A 26,076-nucleotide genomic window follows, 5' to 3' on the forward strand; every position below is an offset into this window, starting at 1 on the left:
TTTAAGCGATGTGCCCGGGGAAGCCCCTGACATCACTGTCCACATATGTGGCTAGTGATTGAGCGGAATCGCCGTTGCCAATGATCTGTCCGGGGATTCCACTCCTAGAGGAAACCCCTGAGGTCACTGTCCATATATGGACAGTGATATCAGGGGCTCCTCCTGGAGAGGAACCCTCAGCCGGCAACGGGGATTCTGCTCAAGGAGTAGCCACTGATGTCACTGTCCATATATGGACAGTGACATCAGGGCATCCCTCAAGGAACGGAATCCCTGCCCTATGCTCTGGCTGGGGATTCCGCTCTAAGAGGAATTCCCAATTTGCTTTATATAGGGTGGTAGTGCTATCTACAGGGGATGGCACTATCTTCAAGGGGGCAGTGGCACTATCAACATGAACATTGTGGCACTAAATAGGAGCACTATCTACATGGGCACTATCTACATGGGCACTGTGGCACTATCTATAAGGACACTGCCACTTTATATGTGGGCACTGGCACTAGGAGCAGCTTTGGGGGCATTATACTGTATAAGGGCAGCTAAGGGGCATTATACTGTATGGTGGCAGCTATGGGGGGCATTATGCTTTATGGGGGCATTATATTGTATGGGGGGCATCTGTGTGGGCATTATACTGTATGGGGCAGCATACTGCATGGGGGCATCTGTGTAGGCATTATACTGTATAGGGGCATTCATGTTGGTTTTATACTGTATGGGTGCATCTATGGGGGCATTTTACTGTATGGTGGCAGCTAGAGGGCATTATACTGTGTAGGAGGCACTATGGTAGCATGATATTGTGTGGGCTGAACCGCGTGTGTATGGGCGGGGACTGGGTGGGATTAGAGGCATCCCTACTTGTGATACTTTATGTTGAGAGGTATGGCAAGTGTGCAGAGCTGAGAGCCGGTGGGTGATGGGCAGGAGCTTCCCCACGTGTACAAATGTGCAGAGCTGAGAGTAGGGGTGAAGATAATGACCTAAGTAAAGACGTGGTTTCAACTACTCCTGGTCTCCATTCATGTCTTCCGTGACACACCTGCATTGGGCCCTAACACTACTAAACTGTGATTAATTGAGTGTATACAAGTGTGTATCAGAAGAGGAAGGGGCCATCCAAAACTTTGCTTTAGTTTTCCTAGCATGGAGAGAGAGAGGTACGGTCAGCAGGAGGGGGATACTGTGTCAGGATCAATAAACAGGAGACAAACCTTGGGGTCGTCTGCTACTGTGACTCCCATGTGATCATGAAGCAAGTTGCGAATTTGTTCCCAGTAACAAGGCAGGACCACAATAAATTAAAGAAGGTACCAGAGGTCTCTCAACACTTGGGGCACATATTCAAGGGATTACTCATGTCAAAATTGAGATTCTTTCTTCCTCTACAGTCATCCTTTCCTGTTTATTCTGTTTATGCAGGCACATTAACCTTAGTATACCTGAGGGTATTCATGTGCGGTATATGAAGACACAACAAATACAATACACCAATCCTTGCGTCACTGAGGTATGCTTTTAATTTTACAGTTCAGTATGTTCCCAGCCCCCTCCTCTTCATCTGCCTTTAATCAATTTAATCACATATCATTTGGACCACATTACAGTAAAAGCCAAAATAACTAAAAACTCAGCAACACGTAAAACATTCCTCGCACATATAAAAAAAGAACACATCGATGCAGATGCAGGACTGTGGCCAAGTGACTGCTTCTGAATAATGTTTGTAAAACTTCCGTCTTGAAGAAAGAATTATTGAACCCAGAGATGTCCCCCAAGGAAATTATCCCTGTACACTGAACACAATATATGGCAAGCAATTTAACTTGCAAAATGCAGTCGTGACAAAAGGTATAGTAAGGAATTATGCACCCCATAGTACTTAATGTTCCCCCAAACGGTCTCTATTTCCTGCACCAGCGCTGATGTTCCGACATGGACGTACTGTGAGACCGCTGTAGCCAATCACTGGTATCCGCAGTGACCCGCTACAGCCAGTGATTGGCTGCAGTGGTCACATGTCCGTGTCAGGACAACATTGATGGAGTAGGAAGTAAAGACTGGAAGGGGGACCAGGGAAGCGTCAGAACTGGAGCTGCGGGCGTTTGGCGAGATGAATATGACTTGTTTTATTATTTTATAACATGCTCAGCAATTTTCCAAATAATTTTTCCTGGCTGGACAACCGGTTTAAGTACATCCTCCAAATTTTACAGAGCCATAATAGGATGCTCATAGAAGTCTATGGGGTCTTACTGTACAACTATATGCCTCCAATTTGATAAAGATGTATACAGAGGTTTTTCAAGTTCCATATTAATCGAACAAAAAAAAACAAAAACGCGCTTTGCTCAATATATGAGAGAGTATCCCAGTAAGATAGCAATGTACAGAAGCACTAAGCGGGAATTCATTATCTTTTCTGTAACTGTCGTAGCCTCCTGTGCTTTCCTATACAATTGGCCAGCTTAAAAAAAAGTATACCGCACGGTATACTTTTTTTAACATGGAAACTTATGGATGACTTGTGCCACTGTATGGTTTACAGTGGCGTATGTCAGGGTTTTACTATTGGTGCAAACATGGTTCCTAAACGTAGCCTGAACAGAGCCTTAATGTAAGTGTAGCATCCATGGCCGCGGACCGTCGGTATTACTCACCCTCCCGGCGGCCGCAGTCATGGATTGTGAGCGTTGGCCCGCATCTCCTCCCCAGGAGACGCCAGCACACACTTACGCTCTAGTCCGCTGTGTTCTGTAGGGTGCGCTCGCACGTTCGTACCCGGCCTTAAAGGGCCACCGCGCGAACATGGGAATTATCACTAATAAGCCCATTATCACCCTGGACTATAAGAAGGGCCCTGCCTCTTTGCTCATTGCCTGAGCGTTGTTGTGTTTTCCTATGTTAGTCTTGCAAATGATCCCTTAGTGTTAACCTGTTCCCGTGCCCTGCTACCTGTACCCCATGCTGTTTGTTCCTGTGCCTAAAACCTGTTGGAGTTGTGTTGAGCCACCAGTTCCACCTGCTGTGTTATACTACGTCTGGTGTCTGATGTCAAGGTCCCATCTGTGCCGAGCCTCCATTAATGTCTGAACCACTACGGGTACCCTTGTGCTTGGACTATTTATATTTTGACTTGGTACTCTGTTGGCCAGCTGCTATCCTGATACGGCGGTACAGCCCAGTGGGTCCACATACCCACAGATCGTGACAGTAAGGATTACATGGTGGTCCTTATTTGTACAAACTAATAGGAAGACTGGCCTTGTTGCCCATAGCAACCAATCAAGGCACAACTTTCATGTCTTCAATACGTCAGGAAAAGTAAAATCTGCACTGGGATTCCGTATCCAGAATGCTATAGAATGCTACGGCGTTATCGGCTGTTTTGCAAATGGTTGTTCTGTAGACAGTCCGTGCTGCTGCTAGAAGCAAGATCGTTAATTAATGGTATTTACAAAAACTATTATTGTGCGCACCCCTTCACTATCATCGTGTTTCACTGAAAGTGGAGGTATACTTTTTATTTTTTTCTCTCTAAAGGCTGTTTTTTACATATATGTATTTATAGCTGTCCAATAATGCAGAATATTTGCCCCATTGATGCCGGATTACAGAACTGTTACTGTATTACTACTATCCGTGGTATCAGCCTGTCTGTGATGTCAAATGGATGTTAATCCAAATAAATGTAATTATGTTTGGTATAAACCTTAGATACTATATCCGGAATTATATTTGAAGACACCTCCTAGCACAGGCCTACTTTAGTCTTTATCTGGAATCCTTTAAAGAACCACAATTTCAACTAAAAAGCATCACAGTAAAACATAAGCCGCCATGTTTTACCCATAAACCAGCTAAGCTTTTATTACCTTAGGGTCAATGAGGTTTATGTGTTTGTATATGGTCTTTTTGATGTATGCCACTTGGAAGGTTTTGATCAAAGCGTGTTTGCTGGTACACAGAAGACACGAAGGATTCCGGGAGTCACAATCACATTTACTTCTTGCGTCTGTCTCACATTTAGCTCTTTTAATGAAGCACTTAATCCATCAACTCTGATAAGATAATGTGTCATCGCCTTTGTTATGTGGTGCAGAGCAAGTCATGCTGAAAAAATGCTTTAAAAACCTCTCCAGAGCCACAGCGCCAGGAATGTTAACCTCTGAGGCCTCTGGGTAACTTAAAAAGCAGCCGTTTCAGGTTACAAAATCCCATCCTGGCAGCTTTTAAGAAATTGCATGAGTAATGTTAGGAGGTCCGAGGCAAGACTTGAGGGAGTACATTGTGTTTGGCAGGGGAGACTGGCAGTTCTTCTCGACTTCTGAGCAAATAACTTTATCTCACCTATAAACTGAGGCTTTCACACAAAAGGATCCACTTATAAAGGTGCGAATAAAGATATGAGGCATCTTATTCACTCTCAGTCGAGGTAGAATCATCCAGTGTCTGATCCTGAAACAATGGACGTCTTGTTTGCTGCCCTACTGTCTAATACAAAAACTATAATAGTAAAACTAAGAATGTTCACAGGTCTATAAACCCACCTGCGGCTACGACAGCATTACAAGCTGCCAATGTCAGTATGATACTTAAAGGGGCTTTTTGGTTTTATGTAAATAAAGTTGAAACGTATTGAAAAGTTCAACAATTTTACTCAATTCATTACCATTTTCAAGATCTGTTTGCTGTCAGTGAATAACGCAATTATTATTTACACACAGAGGCTAAAACCAGGGGCGTAACCAGGAACTGTGAGCCCCCCTCCCGGTCAGCCCCCCCCTAGACATATTAAAAAATATAACACACCGCTCATCCGTCTACTCTTGTCAGCAGGAGGACCACCCCGAATTCCATCAGGCTGGCACATCGGGCAGTCTGTGCCGTGGCGCATATAAAGTCCTGTTTGCAAAGCAGTACACACCATCCAGTGTCAGGACCTTGGATGCAGCGGGACAGGGGCCATCTGATGTGCCGGCCTGAGGGGGATTCTGGGCAGACCCCCTTTCCACTCTGGACCCAGTCGCAGTCGCACACCCTGTCATCACAATCGTTACGCCACTGGCTGACAATTGTTACGCTATTTTACCTACACTGATACCTTGTAGTAAACTACTACAACTTGCAACAAATACCAAAGTCCAAAACTCTATAAAACCAACAAAAACCTTAATATAAATCATAAAAACACATCATACTTAAGAAAAAACGTAAAAAAAAATATGGAACATCAAGTCTCTTTATATTAATTTCATATAGTGGTCACTTATGATGGAAATAGTGCAGTCCTTCCACAGCACATCCCACCAGCTGCCAGTCCCGCGGGGTAAAGGTGCTTTTATATGTGCAGGTTTTCTACAAAAACAGCATGTCAATCAACGCTCATATTTTCCATCTAAACGGAGCAATAATTGGAAAGTATGGGGACAAGTGATCATTGATACGATTGCTCGTCCCCATACATTTTTCATCCTGTCGGCAGTACATCCCCATTTACACAAGCATTTGCTGGAATGTCGGCTGATCGTTCGCCCGATCATTCATATGTACACTCGTTCGCCCAAACATTGGCCCATGTAATAGGACCTTTAGGTGTCTTTCGCCCATTGTGCTGACTATCAGGACATACATTGACAGATTTGTGCTGCCAATGTATTTAGCCCACAGGGGATTGTCTAGACTGGTTACAATTGTGGCAACTCCTCAATTGTGAAAAGTATTAGGGTAGAATCACACGTGGCAGTAGTGGTACGCGATGGCAGCCATTGAATTCACATGTATGGCAGCACGAGCAGGCTGTATGGCTTGCTCCATAAAAACCGCGTACTACAGTAGCGGCAAAGTGTATGAGATTTAACAAATCTCATCCACGCGCTGCAGAAAATTTCTGTGCAAAAATTGACCTGAAGTGTGGATTTTTAAATCGGATATAAAAATCCGCACCACAGATATATTTTTTGCCCATTTGCACAATGGTTGCAATATTTTTTGCAGAATTTTCATATTCAGTTTAATAGGGAAGGGAAAATCCGCAAGAAGGGGCGAATGTTGAGTTTTTTTGCTGCGGAAAAATCTCAACTAGAAAAAAAATAACACCATTTTCCACTTCAAAATAAAAAGAAATAGATTACTAACCTCGCCTGGCGCTCTCATCCCGACGCGCCTCTGCTCTCTCAGTTGGTATCTGTTGAGCCTGCCTGACGTTTTGTCCCACGTGACTCCTGCAGACAAATACAGGCTGCAGCGTCACATGAGACGAGATCATCCTAGGAGACCCGCCAATGGGAACAGGGACAGGTCGCTACAGGCCCACCAGTCAAAGTGAATATGGTCTTTTTTGGGGTTTTTAGCACTTCTTATTCTCCACAGCAGCAAATCTGTGTGGAAATCTGCACCCAATTACACACGATTTGGTGTGGACCTCTGTCCGAAACCCATGCAAAATCTCGGTTAGATTTGCTGCTGAGTTTTCCACAGCAAATACTACCCGTGTGAACATATTAATATAGTTTAAACAATTGGATGGCAATGTTTGTGCACATACGGTAGCTAAAAATCTGCAGGAAAAATTCCCTGCAACTTTTCATGACGATCATTTCAATGCAGGGAAAGGCAAAGAATCTGGCTTCACACATTCCCATGCATGATAGAAGAATATTAGGGAATTTATTTTTGGGATTTTCCCTATTAGGGTATGTTCACACGTGCACGTCCGTTATGGCTGAAATTACGGAGCTGTTTTCAGGCGAAAACAGCTCCTGAATTTCAGACATAATGGCATGTGCAGGCGTTTTTCGCAGCGTCCATTACGGACAAAATTGGAGCTGCTTTTCTATGGAGTCAATGGATAACGGCTCCAATTACATCCCAAGAAGTGACAGGCACTTCTTTGACGCGGGCATCTCTTTTACGCGCCGTCTTTTGACAGCGGCGCGTAAAAAAAATGACCGTCTGCACAGTACATCGTAATACCCATTCAAATGAATGGGCAGATGTTTGCTGACGCTTTCAAGCAGTATTTTCGCCCGTAATTCCAGGCGTAAAACGCCTGAATTTCATTCGTAAATAGTGCGTGTGAACATACCCTTACTGAAGCAAAGGTTCATTAAATGCAGGGTTTATAGGTTTTCCTTGTGTTTCAGTTGAACTCTTTTGTCAGTTTTGTTGTCAGAGTTTTGCAGAGTAAATTTATTCAGACTCATTTATCAAAGTTTTCTGACAATTTTCTACTTAGAAAAGCGTCGGAAAACAGTTTTTAGCCAGCGGCAGATTGTTTTTGTGCACTTCTGAAATGCGCACACACAAAAAAAAAAAAGTTTAAGAGAGGGGGGGGGGGGGCGTAGTTTAGTCTCCGTAACTGTATGGATCTACTATGGACAGCTTGGGTCACGTAACTTCAGCAGTTCCTATAGTCATGACTGCATTCTGTAACATAAACCAGTGTGACCCCGTGCTTTTTATAAATAAATGATACAAGCGTAAAACAGCGTACATAATGCCATCTCCCATGAGTACCCACGGCATGTCATTTCAGATGCAGAAATCAGGACTTCTGACATGGCATCAGCAAACATAGTGTCAATCGGAAACCAGGGCAAATCAGGAAACTTGTACAATCCTGCAGGTCTTCTGCCTCTTTACTATTTTGTGTAATCGGAAAGTAAAAAGAGGTCAAATGTGTTTTTCTCTTGCCAGACGTTCCATTTATGATAAAAAAAAACCGAGACTGATGTCGTTTATTCCCGGTCGCTTCCATTGCTACTAATACAATGGGTAACAGGACTTTAAAAGACTAAATGGACACAAGTTCCAGACATCCGGTGATCCAAATACCACAGTACAAAAGACCATTTCATCTTAAAGGGATTGTTCACTTTGGACTACATAAACTTGTTCGAATTAGGGTCCCTTGGCAATAGACCAATCATAAAGTGTCCCCCCTCTTGAGCCCCCAAGTGATCAGCTGTAATCTGTGGTATGTTCAAAAATAAAGCTGGCTATACATATTACATGTATGTTGGCTGGACCTGCCGGGATCGGCCGACCATCTACTGTATATGGCGACGTCCTGACTCTCTCTCAACGGCAGACGTGGGGAGAGCGAAAATGATAGGGATGTTGAATTGCAAATGTACGCTGCTTTTGTTCATTAGCAGATAAACCGCTGCCAGAGGAATATAGCAGCGGCTTTCTCCCTATTGAAAACACATGCACGCCCGGCCGAGACGAGTCGGGAGGAGTAGCTGTCAGCCGAACAATCAATTGGCCTACAGCTATCTCAAGTGTATGGCCAGCTTAAGGGCTTGTCCATACGTAACGGAATTGATGAATATTTTCCATCCAGAATTGCGGATGGAAAATACGCAGCGGAATACAGTAGCAGCAAAGTGGGGGTGATTTAACAAATCTCATCCACATGCTGCATAAATATTCAGTCCAGAAATTCACCTGCGATTTTATTTCCACAGCATGTCAATTATTGCTGCGGAAAGTGGACTGATTTCCTGCATTTTTCTGATGTACTGCGTAATTTGCTACAGAAATGCTGCAGAATTTCTTACAGAGGGTGGAAATTACATCACAAGAGGAAGAAATATCACCATCACACAGGCCTTGAAATAAACGCACCAAAAAAAGCACACCGAAAATCTGCGCTATTTTCTGCAGTAAAAAAAATGCATAAAATGGTGCAGATTTTCCGCAGCAGATTGTCTGCAAGTTGATGCGGAATTTTTCTGCAGAAAATCTGTTACGTGTCGACAAGCCCTAAGTGTTCAATCTCCCTGCAGCACCACCAAAGGAAAAAGGAAGCATTACACAACGCCCAATCAAATCAATAGCCTATCTGTGTAATACAGGACAGGTTAGGTCCTCCAGAGTGAGAGACACTCTTTGTAACCGCTCTCCACTCTGGTCAAGAGATGAGGATCCTGAACACGGGACTTAGAATTCCTTAATAGGGTTTATGAAAATGAGTTTTCGAAATTGGACCAATCCTTCAAGTAATGTCAAATGCTTCCATAATAGATACATCCCAACATATCGTTCTTTCATCGGCATCTACAGAAAAGTCCTCGGCACTCTCAGCACATGACCGTTTCAAGATTTACATAGAGTACAATGAAATATCGCCTGCAGCCGTCTCCTTTTTCCAAGCAACTTTTCCAGCAATTCACAAACTTCTTCCTCTAAATGTACAACTGTCTTTACCTGTACAATCAGCCCGTGGCATTGATTTAGTCATACATCATGGACATGCTTTATGGTAAATGCTGCAATTCTACTGAATGGGGAGATATTTGTTAACCTTGTATATGACAACAATTTGAGCCTTCATTAGACCTTTTCTCAACTGCATTGATACAGGTCTGACATGATTAATGTCATGAAAATTATGTTTTGTGTGTGTTTTTGTGCAAATTATTTTACAATTATAGAATAAATACATTTTGCAATGGGTAAAACTTAAAGCGAATGTCCACCTTTTTCAAATTTTAAAAATTCTCTGCCGATTAATTTGCTAAATTTAGAAATGTAATAGCTTTATAGCATACTGAACTCCGTTTTGCTGATACAGAACTCCAAATCCCCTACATAGTCAGAATTGTATTACTTTACATTACTTCTGAGTGGAGCCACCACTAGAGGGACCTTAGGAGAATATTGCTTACAGTTTATACATTGAATTCAATTCTAATATACGGTAAGCTCCTAAGCTCCCCCTAGTGGTGACGGCAGGCAGCCAGCATTGTATCATTTAACTCTATAGCAGTCAGAGCTCTGTTTTTTTCTGATACAGAACTCTATATCCCCTGCAAAGACAAAAATTTAATTAATCAATGCAGAATGGTGAACCTGAAAATGACATGGTGTTAAAGGAAGACATGGGTCACGTAACTTCAGCAGTTCTTATAGTCTGTGACTGCATTCTGTAAAATGAGCCAGAGTAACCCCATGCTTTTTTATAAACGAATGATGCAAGCGTAAAACAGCATACACAATGCCATGGGTCACAATAAAAAAAAATTGTAGCCTGGCTATCTTCAAAACCAAAAAAGTCAAGTGTGATGACAGTTAACACCAATATCCCTTTTTTTTTTTACTTTTTACATGTCCCATTACAGGGGTCCAAAAAGTTGAGATTTGGGAGTTTTTGGCATCCCTGTGCCTGCCTTTTACATGGAAAGAGCTCTGTCACTAGTTCTTTTCTATCCCTAATTGAAATGATTGCGGGTTTAGAGATTTAAGGACACAAAAATAGAACTGGTGAAAGCTAAAGCCGCTCTAGAGTGTGAGAACCCCAGCAAACAACTCCCTATATCTGAGCTTCCTGTTAGAGTATGACATGACGTCAAGAAAGATATTGAAGTTTTTAGGTGTGTGTGTGTGTGTGTGTACACACGTGTGTGTGTGTGTGTGTGTGTGTGTGTGTGTGTGTGTGTGTGTGTGTGTGTGTGTGTGTGTGTGTGTGTGAGTGAACTGGTCCCAAATCACATTGCCCCTAAGAAATATTCATTAGAGGTTCTGTATCTGTCCTGCCTTTATAGAACACTTAATTTAACAACTTATATTACGCGTTGACCACTGACATTCTAGTCATGTGACCTCACAATCACTAGTTAAAGTTTTGTTCATAGAAGTCTACAAGCTTCACCCCAAAGACAACCCTCTAAGATTTGTGCACTCCTAATTAAAATCTCCTGAAAAACAGAACACTAAAAAAAAGTAAGAGATGTCATTAACTTGGTGAAAAGGGATTTCCCGATTCTGCCTTAAATGTCTGATAGGTGGAGTTTCAGTCGCCTCTATGGCACATCCGCCCCTTCAACAAAGATTTTCCTAAGTCTTGCGTTGTAACCCCTAATAATAATCACATTTTTGTACATCTTCAGAGATGTTTAGATCTCTGAGCTCGAAACTGGAAGAGAGCCGAGACCCCATGCTACCTAATGACAATATTCAAGTTGTTGTTGTTTTTTAATTTTTAATCTGATTTAAATGATTTTTTTTATTTTATCCTATAAATAATTTCATAACTCCCCTATCTTCATGGTAACTTTAACACTGTTAATACTGAGCCTCCGGACTAACAAACATAATGCATGAATTACACAACAGCTAAAACTACCGAGATGCTTCCACAATTTGAGAGAGGGACTCAGTATAGTGAGTAATGTAACTTAGCATTCAGAATATCATTTATATGCCATTTAGGGTCCATAGAAATCTGGACGACAACTCCTATGGAGACGGTGATGGCCACCACTATTATTATTCGGCGCTATATGAATATTACTATAGGCTTCACAATAGGTCCATCAAGAGAGGACGGGGGAGGTGCACGTTATGTTTGTCAATATGCATCACATCATTATTAGATCAGACCATTTGCATATGTTAACCTATAGTTTGCCAGTCCGCTGGGATAGAAAACATTAATAAGGCAACCTTCTATGACATATTAACCACTACAAGGCAGGGAGTAGCTACAGGGGGAGCCAAGGTAGAAGTAGCATCCGAACACTGGCCCCTGAGAGGGGCCTAAAGGTCTACCAGCCACATAAGAAGACACCAGTATTATAAATGGCACATGGTAGGTGGGGGCCCTGTTACAGTTTTAGTTGTAGGGCCCAGGAGTTTCCGTTATGCCTCGGTTACAAGGAAAAGGCCTCATTCTGCCTTTTTAGATGCCAATTGCCCGACACTGCCACACATGGCATTGAGCCATAGCAACCATTCAGCAACTACTTTGGACTGGACTGATGGGACATGAGCCATGATAAGTATGTAGCTTTTAGTTTCTGTGGGTTACTGCACAATCGAAAAAGTTTAAGCATCATCTACAAGCTTGATAAGGAATAAAGAGTGAACGTTTTTGCCAATGCAAACACTTAAAAAAATGATTTAAATACTAACACATCATAAGCCGTTTCATAGCATAGGGATACCATAGCATACAATCAGCTCTATACCGTACGGTACCTTTGCAAATGTTCGTTCCAGGCTGCTTGATGGGTGTCTGCGCCGTTCTCACCTGCTGCTGCTTCTTAGCCAGGCTTCCTTCACTGCCGGCTCTCAGAATCTTTTCTCCTAAGCTGATTTTTTTTGATCTGGTGTTAAAATCTTCAATCCTACTCACAGGCAGCTTAGACGTTACGTTAGTTGACAAGGGCCTGGCCAAACGCGACGGCTTGGACATTCTCGACGGGGCACGGTAAATTTCCACAAAGCACCAGAAAAACGAAGATCCTTTTCAGTTCGGCATACTTTGTAGTTAAAGGAGCAGTCAGGGATTTCTCAGATGCACCTTCTGCTGCTAAGACAGAACTGCTGAGAGCTGCAAGTTTAATCAGGTGGAGTACACAGGCAGGAGAGCAGTCAGACAGCGCTTTATCAGACCTGTGGAATGTAAATGTGCCCTAAGACCAGGCTTATGACTCTGCAGTGGTGCACAGATGCTGCTGGTGAGCGTGTGACTGGGCGAGAATCTGCTGCATGCTCAGACTAGAGCTGACCATCGTTACAATAACAGGAATTTGTCAATGCCCAACCCACTCAGGTAAACTTGTGCAACACAATACAGATGTGTACTCCGCTTTGGAAAGAATTTGGTGCAGATTCCAGATGATCTACTGATGTATACATTTGTATAACATACACCATGGATGAGGATGACCCATGAAATATTTGAATGTGTTTTTCATGAACGGCACTGTTTTAAAGGGAATGGATCAGCATTGAAAAAAATAAAAATATATATATAGAAAATATACCTTGCATAATATGGCTTCATACATGAATGATAGATCTATAAATTCTGAGGCATGATACCATACAATTTACTACTACTTTTTTCACGGTTAGGAGGAAATATTTTCTTTTATAAACATCAACGCAACAGCGCCCCCTGCTCTAATCTGGTTGAGATCTGAGATCGGACAAGCTGAAAACCACAACTATTTACTATGTATTACCCTCAGGGTTACCAACCGTTTCTAAAATTCTTAGACAGTCCATAAAAATAGGGGAATTTTGTCCACCTGGAAATTTTTTGAGTTTGGAGGAGCTTGTGCAGGTTATTGCAATTGTCAAATGCAGCTAATGTGTTCATATTAGTATTTGAGCTATAGACATATATTTCTTATCATCTTTATCATAGTTACATAGTTGATAAAGTTGAAAACAGACACCGTTCCATCAAGTCCAACCTATAATCCTACCGTGTTGATCCAGAGGAAGGCAAAAACCCTCTCGTTAACAAAGAACCTCCTGTTCATGTTCATTGATTAATATTGTGGATTCCAGGTCCCTGTTTCTCCTCTTCAACCAGTAAATTTATAGATTCATTCCCTTTTTTGTAATTTCTGGTACCAGAACTCCAAGATTTTAACCCAGCTGATTTTAATTAAGGAATTACCTCATAAGTGTTTCTGCTCTTGTGATCGGTTGGCCACTGGGGGCGCATCTAAATGTGAGTTCATTACATCTTTTCACTTGTTGTGGTGCCGTGTGGTGGTGTCTGTTGCTGTGGTGCTGCACTTGTGAGGGGACCTGGCCCAGAGCGAAGGTGGCTTGGCCTGGCAGCAGGGGTGCTTTTGGGCCTCTAGGTTGCTCCCTTTGCGGGTGCGGTGTTGTGGTGGTGGGCGTCACCCTGCGGTGCTACAACCAATAGAGTAGGAACCCACTTACCGGAGGTCGCCGTGAAGTGGCAAGTGGGTTTATACAATTTGATCAAAATGTTAACGAAGAACCTCATGTTCATTGATTAATATTATGGATGTGCAGTCCTTGTTGTTTCTCCTCTTCAAACAGCAAACCCCCCCCCCCCCCTATGAGGTTGACGCCAATTTCTTCATTATAGGAATACTTCTTCCCTGACTCCAGTTATGGCAATCAGAATAAATCCCTGGATCAATGTCCCATCTCCAGAATCTAGTACTCATAACCTGTAATATCATATGTTTCAAGAAAGCCATCAAGGCCCTTCTTGAACTTTTTCAATGAATAAACCATAACATCCTCTGTGAGAGCACCATAGTCTTACTGCTCTTACTGTAAAGAATCCTCGTCTGGAATGATGGTGAAACATTTTTCCCTCTAGATGTAGAGGCTTCCCCTTGTTATTGTGACAGGCCTAGAAGTAAAAAGATCATTGGAAAGATCTCTGTACTGTCCAATTATATATTTGTACATTGTATTCAGATCGCCCCTAAGCCGTCTTTTTTCTAAACGGAATAGCCCCAAGTAATTAATTTTGGGTTTCTAAATTGTCCATAAATTTATCCAACAATCATCCTGATTATCCTATACTGATAATGTGCTAACTGGTCACAGAGGACCAATCAGTGACCAATCAGCGTCATACACTGCTCTCCATTCATTTAGTCAGCGCATAGGGATCCTTTTAGATCAGTATGTGCTGTCTTATACTAACACATTAACGATACTGAAGTGTTTAGACAGTAAATAGACATTCCAAGGGATGTCTATTCTCAATCTCTGCACTTCGTTAATGTTTCTGTGGTAGTTACAGCAGAGCAAGCGTCTAGCAGGATCCCTATGCGCTGACTAAATGAATGGAGAGAAGTGTATGACGCTGATTGGTCACTGATTGGTCAGCGTCATACACTCCTCTGTACAACGCCCACTTGGTCAATAGTAAAACACGCCCAGTTGTCCATTGAGAAACTCATTAGCATAAATCTAAAATCGCTAATAAAGTGGTGAAAATAGATCGTTTTTTTAAAATAGAAAGCACTGCTGTCACCTACATTATAGCGCCGATCTCCTTATGTAGGAGATAGGGCACTTATAACGTGGTGACAGAGCCTCTTTAAGCAGCCTCCACAGTCTTTGCAGAACATGGATCTGGTCTTAATCCCTAGCATGGTTTCCCTCTCATTCTCAGTCCCCAACATGTCTTTCTCTCTCATTAATAAACCCCCCATGTCTCCCCTCATATTCCTAGTCCACAGCATTGCTCCCTTCTCATTCCTAGTCCCCAGCATGGCTCCCCTCTAATTCCTTATAGACCACAATGGCTCCTCTATCATTCTTGTTTTCCAGCATGGCTCCCATCTCGTTCTTAGTCCACAGCATTGCCCCCCCTCTCATTATTAGTCCCTCTCATTCTTAGTCTATTTGGTCTGGATGGAGGGTGGTCTTCTGAGGGGGTTTCACTGTATAGGAATTTTGCTGGCCCTGCCCCCTCCCAGGTATCTCTGCCCATTTTTCAAAATTGGCATGAAGTCAATAATAAATTCCCCCATGGTGTGTACCTCCTAAGGCAAATGTATCACATGTTGAGAACCTGGGCCCTAGATGATTCATCCCACCTCAGACATACCCCAGATCATTTAATATGTGTAGGAAAATAGGTTTGCATGCCACTCTGCCTATTATTAAATGCCACACCAAGTATAAGAAAAGTAGGAAAACAAACAACTTTTATATGGCTAGGAACTTTTTCCTATTGACTCCTATGATTATTACAATGACAAACAATGTAGGTGTTAAAAAACAGAGACCACAGCCGTAGTCACTTTCTATCCTTCAGGTTCAGTATAAACGTCAGACCTACACTGTAGGGGTTATCTGATAAATTAACTTGTACAACTAAAAATACTGTAAGTGTCGCCACGATCGATGGAGCCGGTGTCGCCACTTTAGATACCCGGTAGGGTGGCCAGCCCTGCATTGAGAACTGCACACATGTGGAGAGGATGGGGGTGTAGGGAAATGAAAAGTATGTATTATAAATAGGAACATTAGAGATTTTAGAACATTTTGATTTTCTGATCATATAGTCCGATCCATTCCCTTAAAGGGGATCTTTAAGATTGAAAAGTAAATGCTGTAAAATATTTTTTCCCTTTAAATAATAAAACACAGAAACTCCGAACTCATGCAACATTTAAACAGAAGGTGGAAGTTGCCATTCTGTTACTCATCTAACCTGGAGAAAATAATTAATTTTTCTAGTCAAAGTCAAAGCCAGTATTTATTTTATTGTTCCAATGTATCCAAAATGAAAAATGAAGCAACTTTGTAAATATCCTTAATTAAAATCTTCTATCGTTTTGTATCTACAGTGTCATTGCAGACCTATATGTTTCCGTGGGAACAAACTACAAACAAGCTCTATATAGTGTGATCCTACAGTCACACTCAATTTTAGGTGACCCCTACTTTTTGATAACCTTCCAATTATCAGTAAGTAACAATAAGGGGAAATATACTGAATCAGACCACACATGCTTTGTTTGTTTGTAGTCTGCTCCCATGGAGAAACATAGGTCTGCATAGGAGCTGTATACACAAAATCATAGGAGATTTCTATTTTTCATTTTAGATGCATTGGAACAATTAAAAAAAAAAATCTGGTTGCACGAGTGAACATTGCCTTCTAACATGAGGACATGCTGTAATGGCAGATTAGAGGTATGATCCCTATGTAGCACCCTCTAGGCACAGAAAAGGAGCACTCTAACTTTTTTTTTAAATGACCCCAATAATCTGAAGAGGTTTTTACTTTACTTACCAGACACATTTACACTTTTATACAGTGTGTTAGCTAAACTGTGAATAACCTTATTTTTAGTGCATTCAAGTGATTTTTCTATTGATTTCTCTCGAAGCGACAGAGTAAAAGAAAATATAGTATAAGTATAATGCATTTCCAGACACTCTGCTCAAGTTATTTTGATTTTTTTTCTTATCCCTGAACTAAGCTTACTAAAAAGGATGGCCTATGACACGGGTCTCATACTCGGTTGGGTAAATGGGCCGCACATAGAAAAAATATGAAGTTGACGGGCCGCATTACTTTAAAATTTGATGCAATACAAAATTATTGTTAATCAATTAGTTATTTGAATTACTAGAACAATACAACATTACTATAATACTACATTACTATAATACTACATTACTATAACAATACAACATTACTATAATACTACATTACTATAAAACTACATTACTATAATACTACATTACTATAACAATACTACATTACTATAAAACGACATTACTATAACACTACTACATTACTATAATACTACATTACTATAATAATACTACATTACGATAATAATACTACATTACTATAATACTACATTACTATAATAATACTACATTACTATAACAATACAACATTACTATAATAATACTACATTACTATAATAATACTACATTACTATAATAACAATACTACATTACTATAATAATACTACATTACTATAATAATACTACATTACTATAATAATAATACATTACTAGAATACTACATTATTATAATAATACTACATTACTATAACAATACAACATTACTATAATAATACTACTTTACTATAACAATACTACTTTACTATAATAATACTACATTACATTACTATAATAATACTACTTTACTATAACAATACTACTTTACTATAACAATACTACATTACTATAATAATACTACATTACTAGAATACTACATTACTATAATAATACTACATTACTATAATAATACTACATTACTAGAATACTACATTACTATAACATTACTACATTACTAGAATAATACTACATTACTATAATACTACATTACTATAACAATACTACATTACTATAATACTACATTACTATAATAATACTACTTTACTATAATAATACTACAATACTACATTACTATAACAATACAACATTACTATAACAATACAACATTACTATAATAATACTACATTACTATAATAATAATACATTACTATAATACTACATTACTATAATAATACAACATTACTATAACAATACTACATTACTATAATAATACATTACTAGAATACTACATTACTATAATAATACTACATTACTATAACAATACAACATTACTATAATAATACTACTTTACTATAACAATACTACTTTACTATAATAATACTACATTACTATAACAATACAACATTACTTACTACATTACTATAATAATACTACATTACTATAATAATACTACATTACTATAACAATACTACATTACTATAATACTACATTACTATAATACTACATTACTATAACAATACAACATTACTATAATACTACATTACTATAACAATACAACATTACTATAATAATACTACTTTACTATAATAATACTACATTACTATAATAATACTACATTACCATAATACTACATTACTATAATACTATATTACCATAATACTACATTACTATAATAATACTACATTACTATAACAATACAACATTATTATAACAATACAACATTACTATAACAATACAACATTACTATAATAATACTACTTTACTATAACAATACTACATTACTATAATAATACTACATTACTAGAATACTACATTACTATAATAATACTACATTACTATAATAATACTACATTACTAGAATACTACATTACTATAACATTACTACATTACTATAATAATACTACATTACTATAATACTACATTACTATAACAATACTACATTACTATAATACTACATTACTATAATAATACATTACTATAATAATACTACTTTACTATAATAATACTACATTACTATAATACTACATTACTATAATAATACAACATTACTATAACAATACTACATTACTATAATAATACATTACTAGAATACTACATTACTATAATAATACTACATTACTATAACAATACAACATTACTATAATAATACTACTTTACTATAACAATACTACTTTACTATAACAATACTACTTTACTATAATAATACTACATTACTATAACAATACAACATTACTATAATAATACTACTTTACTATAACAATACTACTTTACTATAACAATACTACATTACTAGAATACTACATTACTATAATAATACTACATTACTATAAAAATACTACATTACTAGAATACTACATTACTATAACATTACTACATTACTATAATAATACTACATTACTATAATACTACATTACTATAACAATACTACATTACTATAATACTACATTACTATAATACTACATTACTATAACAATACAACATTACTATAATACTACATTACTATAACAATACAACATTACTATAATAATACTACTTTACTATAATAATACTACATTACTATAATAATACTACATTACTATAATAATACTACATTACCATAATACTACATTACTATAATACTATATTACCATAATACTACATTACTATAATAATACTACTACATTACTATAACAATACAACATTATTATAACAATACAACATTACTATAACAATACTACATTACAAAAATAATACTAAATTACTATAATAACAATACTACATCATTATAACAATACTACATCACTATAATAATACTGCAATACTTTAATAATACATTACTATAACAATACAACATTACTATAACAATACAACATTACTATAACAATACAACATTACTATAATAATACTACATTACTATAATAATACTACATTACTATAATACTACATTACTATAACAATACATTACTATAACAATACTACATTACTATAACAATACTACATTACTATAATAATAATACATTACTATAATACTACATTACTAGAATACTACATTACTATAATAATACTACATTACTATAATACTACATTACTATAACAATACTACATTACTATAATACTACATTACTATAACCATACAACATTACTATAATACTACATTACTATAATAATACTACATTACTATAACAATACTACATTACTATAATAATACTACATTACTATAATAATACTACATTACTATAACAATACAACATTACTATAATACTACATTACTATAACAATACATTACTATAATAATACTACTTTACTATAACAATACTACTTTACTATAATAATACTACATTACTATAACAATACAACATTACTATAACAATACAACATTACTATAATACTACATTACTATAATACTACATTACTATAATAATACTACATTACTATAATACTACATTACTATAATACTACATTACTATAACAATACAACATTACTATAACAATACAACATTACTATAATACTACATTACTATAATAATACTACATTACTATAACAATACAACATTACTATAATACTACATTACTATAACAATACAACATTACTATAATAATACTACTTTACGATAACAATACTACTTTACTATAACAATACTACTTTACTATAATAATACTACATTACTATAACATTACTACATTACTATAACAATACAACATTACTATAATACTACATTACTATAATAATACTACATTACTATAATAATACTACATTACTATAATAATACTACATTACTATAACAATACTACATTACTATAATAATAATACATTACTATAATACTACATTACTAGAATACTACATTACTATAATAATACTACATTACTATAATACTACATTACTATAACAATACTACATTACTATAAGGGCATGACCACACGTGGCGGATTTCCTCCGCAACTGTCCGCATCAATGCAGCACAGAATCTGCGTTGCAGATTCTGCTGCGGATCTGCACAAAATGTGCAGTAAATTGATGCGGACTAGCTGCTGCGGACTGCGGGAAAAGTGCTTCCCTTCTCTCTATCAGTGCAGGATAGAGAGAAGGGACAGCACTTTCCCTAGTGAAAGTAAACGAATTTCATACTTACCGGCCGTTGTCTTGGTGACGCGTCCCTCTTTCGGCATCCAGCCCGATCTCCCTGGATGACGCGGCAGTCCATGTGACCGCTGCAGCCTGTGATTGGCCTGTGATTGGCTGCAGCCGTCACTTAGACTGAAACGTCATCCTGGGAGGCCGGACTGGAGACAGAAGCAGGGAGTTCTCGGTAAGTATGAACTTATATTTTTTTTACAGGTTGCTGTATATTGTGATCGGTAGTCACTGTCCAGGGTGCAGAAACAGTTACTGCCGATCGCTTAACTCTTTCAGCACCCTGGACAGTGACTATTTACAGACGTCTCCTAGCAACGCTCCCGTCATTACGGGAGCCCCATTGACTTCCTCAGTCTGGCTGTAGACCTAGAAATACATAGGTCCAGCCAGAATGAAGAAATGTCATGGCAAAAAAGCAAGACGCATCCGCAGCACACATAACATGTGCATGACAGCTGCGGACTTCATTGCGGAACTTAGAATCTCCATTGAAGTCAATGGAGAAATTCCGCCATGAGTCCGCCACTGCTCCGCAACAGACAGAGCATGCTGCGGACACCAAATTCCGCTCCGCAGCCTATGCTCCGCAGCGGAATGTTACGCATCGTCTAAACGAACACTTCTAAATAGAAGTGGAAGTCAATGCAGAAACGGCTCCGCTGCGGATTAACGCTGCGGAGTGTCCGCAGCGGAATTTAAGTGAAATTCCGCCACGTGTGAACCCAGCCTTATACTACATTACTATAACAATACTACTTTACTATAACAATACTACTTTACTATAACAATACTACTTTACTATAATAATACTACATTACTATAACAATACAACATTACTATAACAATAAAACATTACTATAATACTACATTACTATAATAATACTACATTACTATAATACTACATTACTATAACAATACAACATTACTATAACAATACAACATTACTATAATACTACATTACTATAATAATACTACATTACTATAACAATACAACATTACTATAATAATACTACTTTACGATAACAATACTACTTTACTATAACAATACTACTTTACTATAATAATACTACATTACTATAACATTACTACATTACTATAACAATACAACATTACTATAATACTACATTACTATAATACTACATTACTATAATAATACTACATTACTATAATAATACTACATTACTATAACAATACTACATTACTATAATAATAATACATTACTATAATACTACATTACTAGAATACTACATTACTATAATACTACATTACTATAACAATACTACATTACTATAATACTACATTACTATAATAATACTACTTTACTATAACAATACTACTTTACTATAATAATACTACATTACTATAACAATACAACATTACTATAATACTACATTACTATAATACTACATTACTATAATACTACATTACTATAATAATACTACATTACTATAATACTACATTACTATAACAATACAACATTACTATAATACTACATTACTATAATAATACTACATTACTATAACAATACAACATTACTATAATACTACATTACTATAACAATACAACATTACTATAATAATACTACTTTACGATAACAATACTACTTTACTATAACAATACTACTTTACTATAATAATACTACATTACTATAACATTACTACATTACTATAACAATACAACATTACTATAATACTACATTACTATAATACTACATTACTATAATAATACTACATTACTATAATAATACTACATTACTATAACAATACTACATTACTATAATAATAATACATTACTATAATACTACATTACTAGAATACTACATTACTATAATAATACTACATTACTATAATACTACATTACTATAACAATACTACATTACTATAATACTACATTACTATAACAATACAACATTACTATAATACTACATTACTATAATAATACTACTTTACTATAACAATACTACTTTACTATAACAATACTACATTACTATAATAATACTACATTACTATAACACTACATTACTATAACAATACTGCATTACTATAATAATACTACATTACTATAACATTACTACATTACTATAATACTACATTACTATAATACTACATTACTATAACAATACAACATTACTATAACAATACTACATTACTATAACAATACAACATTACTATAACAATACTACATTACTAGAATAATACTACATTACTATAACAATACTACATTACTAGAATAATAGCGCTAGGTTTAAATTTAACGGAAATTTGCACGTTTTCTCCACGTGCTTATTTTAACAATCCAGTTTTCCAGTTTAAGTGTCACTAAATGCAGTCTGGCGGCTCAGTTGGCAGCCACAAGAATGTCAAGATCGGGCAGCCTCTTTTTAGATAGTGCCACAATGCCCTCCAGGAGTAGAATCCCCGGCCACAGAGGGATTCCACTCCTTCAGGGAGCTACAGTGGCGCTACCTATAGGAAGGGGGGGGGGGGGTGCTATCTACAAGGGGGCTGTGGACTGTGTGGCACTACCTACAAGGGGGCTGTGTGGCACTACCTACAAGGGAGCTGTGTGAAACTAACTACAAGGGGGCTGTGTGGCACTAACTACAAGGGGGCTGTGTGGCACTACCTACAAGGGAGCTGTATGGCATTACCTACAAGGGAGCTGTATCGCATTACCTACAAGGGGGCTGTGTGGTACTACCTACAAGGGCTGTGTGGCACTACCTATAAGGGGCTGTGTGGCACTACCTACAGTGGGCTGTGTGGCACTACCTATAAGGGGCTGTGTGGCACTACCTACAGGGGGATTCTGTGAGTTGGGGGCTGATGGTCATTTTACTGTGAGTGGGGGGCTTATGGTCATTTTACTGTGAGTGGGGGGCTGATGGTCATTTTACTGTGAGTGGGGGACTGATGGTAATTTTACTCTGAGTGGCGGGCTGATGGTCTTCAAGTGGTTTCCACCTCTGAGCTCCAATTGAAATTAATAGGAGGCAGAAAATACCTTTGGCGCTCGTTTGGTGTTTTTTGCCTGTGACTTTTACATTAGCTTTAATGGCTTATAAAAAAAACGCACAAAAAAAAAAAAGGTCAAACACACTTAGAATCTGCTTCAAAATTCCTGAGGGAATTTTGAGGTAGATTTTTTTTGCCTTACAAAAAAAGCTGTGTGAACATACCCTACAAATGTAATGCTTGTTTTTAGCCATTTTGTGTCTTTCTCTAAACAATTTTTGGTAGGGGCCCTGAGGAAATTTTATTTTCCATTTTTTTTTTGGGGGGGCACTGTCTACAAGGGTGAGGGGTGGGCTGTATGGCACGGTCTACAAGTAGGAGGTGGGGGATTATGGCACTGTCTACAGGGAGGCTGTGTGGCACAATCTACAGGGGGCAATATCTACAAGGGGGGGGGCTGTGTGTGGCAGCCAGGGGAGCATTATACTGTGTGGGGGCCACTAAGTGGACATTATACTGCGTAGGGGTACTACAGGGGGCAATATACTCTGTGTGGCACTTAGGGGGCATAATACTGTGTGGGCACAATTAGAGTACAAATCATTGTGTCCTTGAAGGGGTTATAATATATATTATTATATATTATTATTATACTGTATGGGGGACACTAAAGGGGCATTATACTGCGTGGGGTCACTATATAGGGCATTATACTGTGGTGGGCATTATACTTTTTTATGGGCCATTTTTGTTATGACGGGGTGTGGCGCCGAAAGACAATTAAGTAGCACTGTGCCTGGGGAGTCCTCGGCGAGCAGAGGAGCTCCATCTGCTCTTCCACTCTGAACTAATGCTGAAGCAGGGAGCTGATGGTTCCTTGCTTCAGCATTGGGTTCAACTGTATCTGCGTCCTGAGGATGCAGATGCAGTTGAAAGCGGGACATACCCCTGGCCGTCCAGGACAGCCAGCGAGACACCGCCCAGAATCTGGAACTGTCCCGCTAGATGGTTGGGAGGTGTGCCCCGGGGGGAATGTAGCGCTATCTACAGGGGGGGAGTGGGGCAATATCTACAGTGGGGGTTGCACTATCTACAGGGAGCTGTGTGGGCATTGTTCCCCTACCACCAACGGACTGGGCTCCTTCATGAAGAACCACTGGCGCATTTCTCCTTCGGCCTGCTCTCTCCTCTCCCGAGGGAGCTATGGTGCACCGCGTGCTTGAGACCCCTGGTCTATGACATGAAGTACATGCTGATTTTTTTTTATAAACCACCATCTTTTATAAGATGGAAAACATATGAACAATGTGGGGAGTGTTGGAGTATCCTCCTTTTAGTTGATAGGCAACGGCTATCGAAGTCCTAGTCGGTCAGAGATTCCAAATTGTTAAGCGCTCTGGAAAGTTTTAATACAGAGACAAGTTGATAGCTTGTTAATGTGTCTGCTCTAAAGAGCCGGCACTCTGTAACTTTATTTATACCCATTGTATGCTTCCTCATTAACATAGCGGGACTCAAACATTAACCTGTTACAAAGCAACACCCCATTCTAAACTTCTATTGGCTATTAGGAATGATCCAATCAGCAATAGACACTAGGCTAATGCTGAAATCCCCCATAGAGGCTGAAATCCCCCACAGAAAGGGAATGCCTATGTGTGGAACATGAGCTAAAACCAATCCAAAACCGGTTCCAGGGACTTTGGTCTAACTCAATAAACATGTTTACTTTAAATGATGCAACTCTGTATATGTGATGACATGAACACATTAACCCTACTATGACAGGGGGCAATGGGGGGGACATCAGTTTCATGACCCAGGAAACAAAAGTACTCTACCCACTCTTCTTATAGCTATATCTATGTCCTATATGGACATCATAGAGGGGGAAGGGATCATATGCTTGGGACCACGTTTCCACAAAAGTGTCCGTGGGCTGTAAAATCTTTTTTTTTGTTGCAAAGGTATGTGATTCACATTATACAATGTACGATCAGTTACTACAGTGCAATAAGATTTTAAGTGCAATATTTGACATTTAAACTGTTTTCCACCACAAAAAGTTATATAATTGTTGGAAGACCATTATGTAGCAAGTAAAACTGTCGCTAAGTATACATCTTTTTATTCCCTCCAGCAGGTAGAGTTCAGAATTTATCCTCTCCTATAAGACAGATTGGACAACAAACTTTTTTTAATAATCTTTTGTATAAATTAAACTTAAAACATCTCCAGGCAAAAGTAATTATTCCCCTGAGAGCGCCTCGTTCATTGCTACTTTCATCACAGAAATGCAATTATAACAGTACTTTCTCCTCTTTTAATAAACTGCACGTTGTTGTACAGCATTTACCACAAATCAACTGCACTGATAATAAATGAAAAAAGTATATGTTCATCCAGACAAGGCTCCCAACCTGTAGTACATCAAGCTGAAAGAAACCTATATAGAATTC

General features: G+C 38.1%; 1 protein-coding gene across 6 annotated transcripts in view; it reads right to left on the minus strand.

Moving 5' to 3' along the window:
• Positions 1 to 26,076, minus strand: part of KIAA1217 (KIAA1217 ortholog) — a 534,607-nt gene that overhangs the window by 347,551 nt on the left and 160,980 nt on the right. For 2 of the 6 annotated variants that reach the window (XM_075827544.1, XM_075827543.1), the window contains exon 1: positions 11,989 to 12,190. The exons of 1 other annotated variant lie outside the window; for it this stretch is intronic. The gene's annotated coding sequence lies outside the window, so the exon portion shown is untranslated. Of the gene's footprint in view, positions 1 to 11,988; positions 12,193 to 26,076 lie in introns of those variants that run through there. 3 more of the 6 variants (XM_075827554.1, XM_075827553.1, XM_075827547.1) reach the window with 2 other exon arrangements.

This window comes from Rhinoderma darwinii, chromosome 5 (assembly GCF_050947455.1).
Source record: "Rhinoderma darwinii isolate aRhiDar2 chromosome 5, aRhiDar2.hap1, whole genome shotgun sequence".
Classification (NCBI taxonomy): Eukaryota; Metazoa; Chordata; class Amphibia; order Anura; family Rhinodermatidae; genus Rhinoderma; species Rhinoderma darwinii.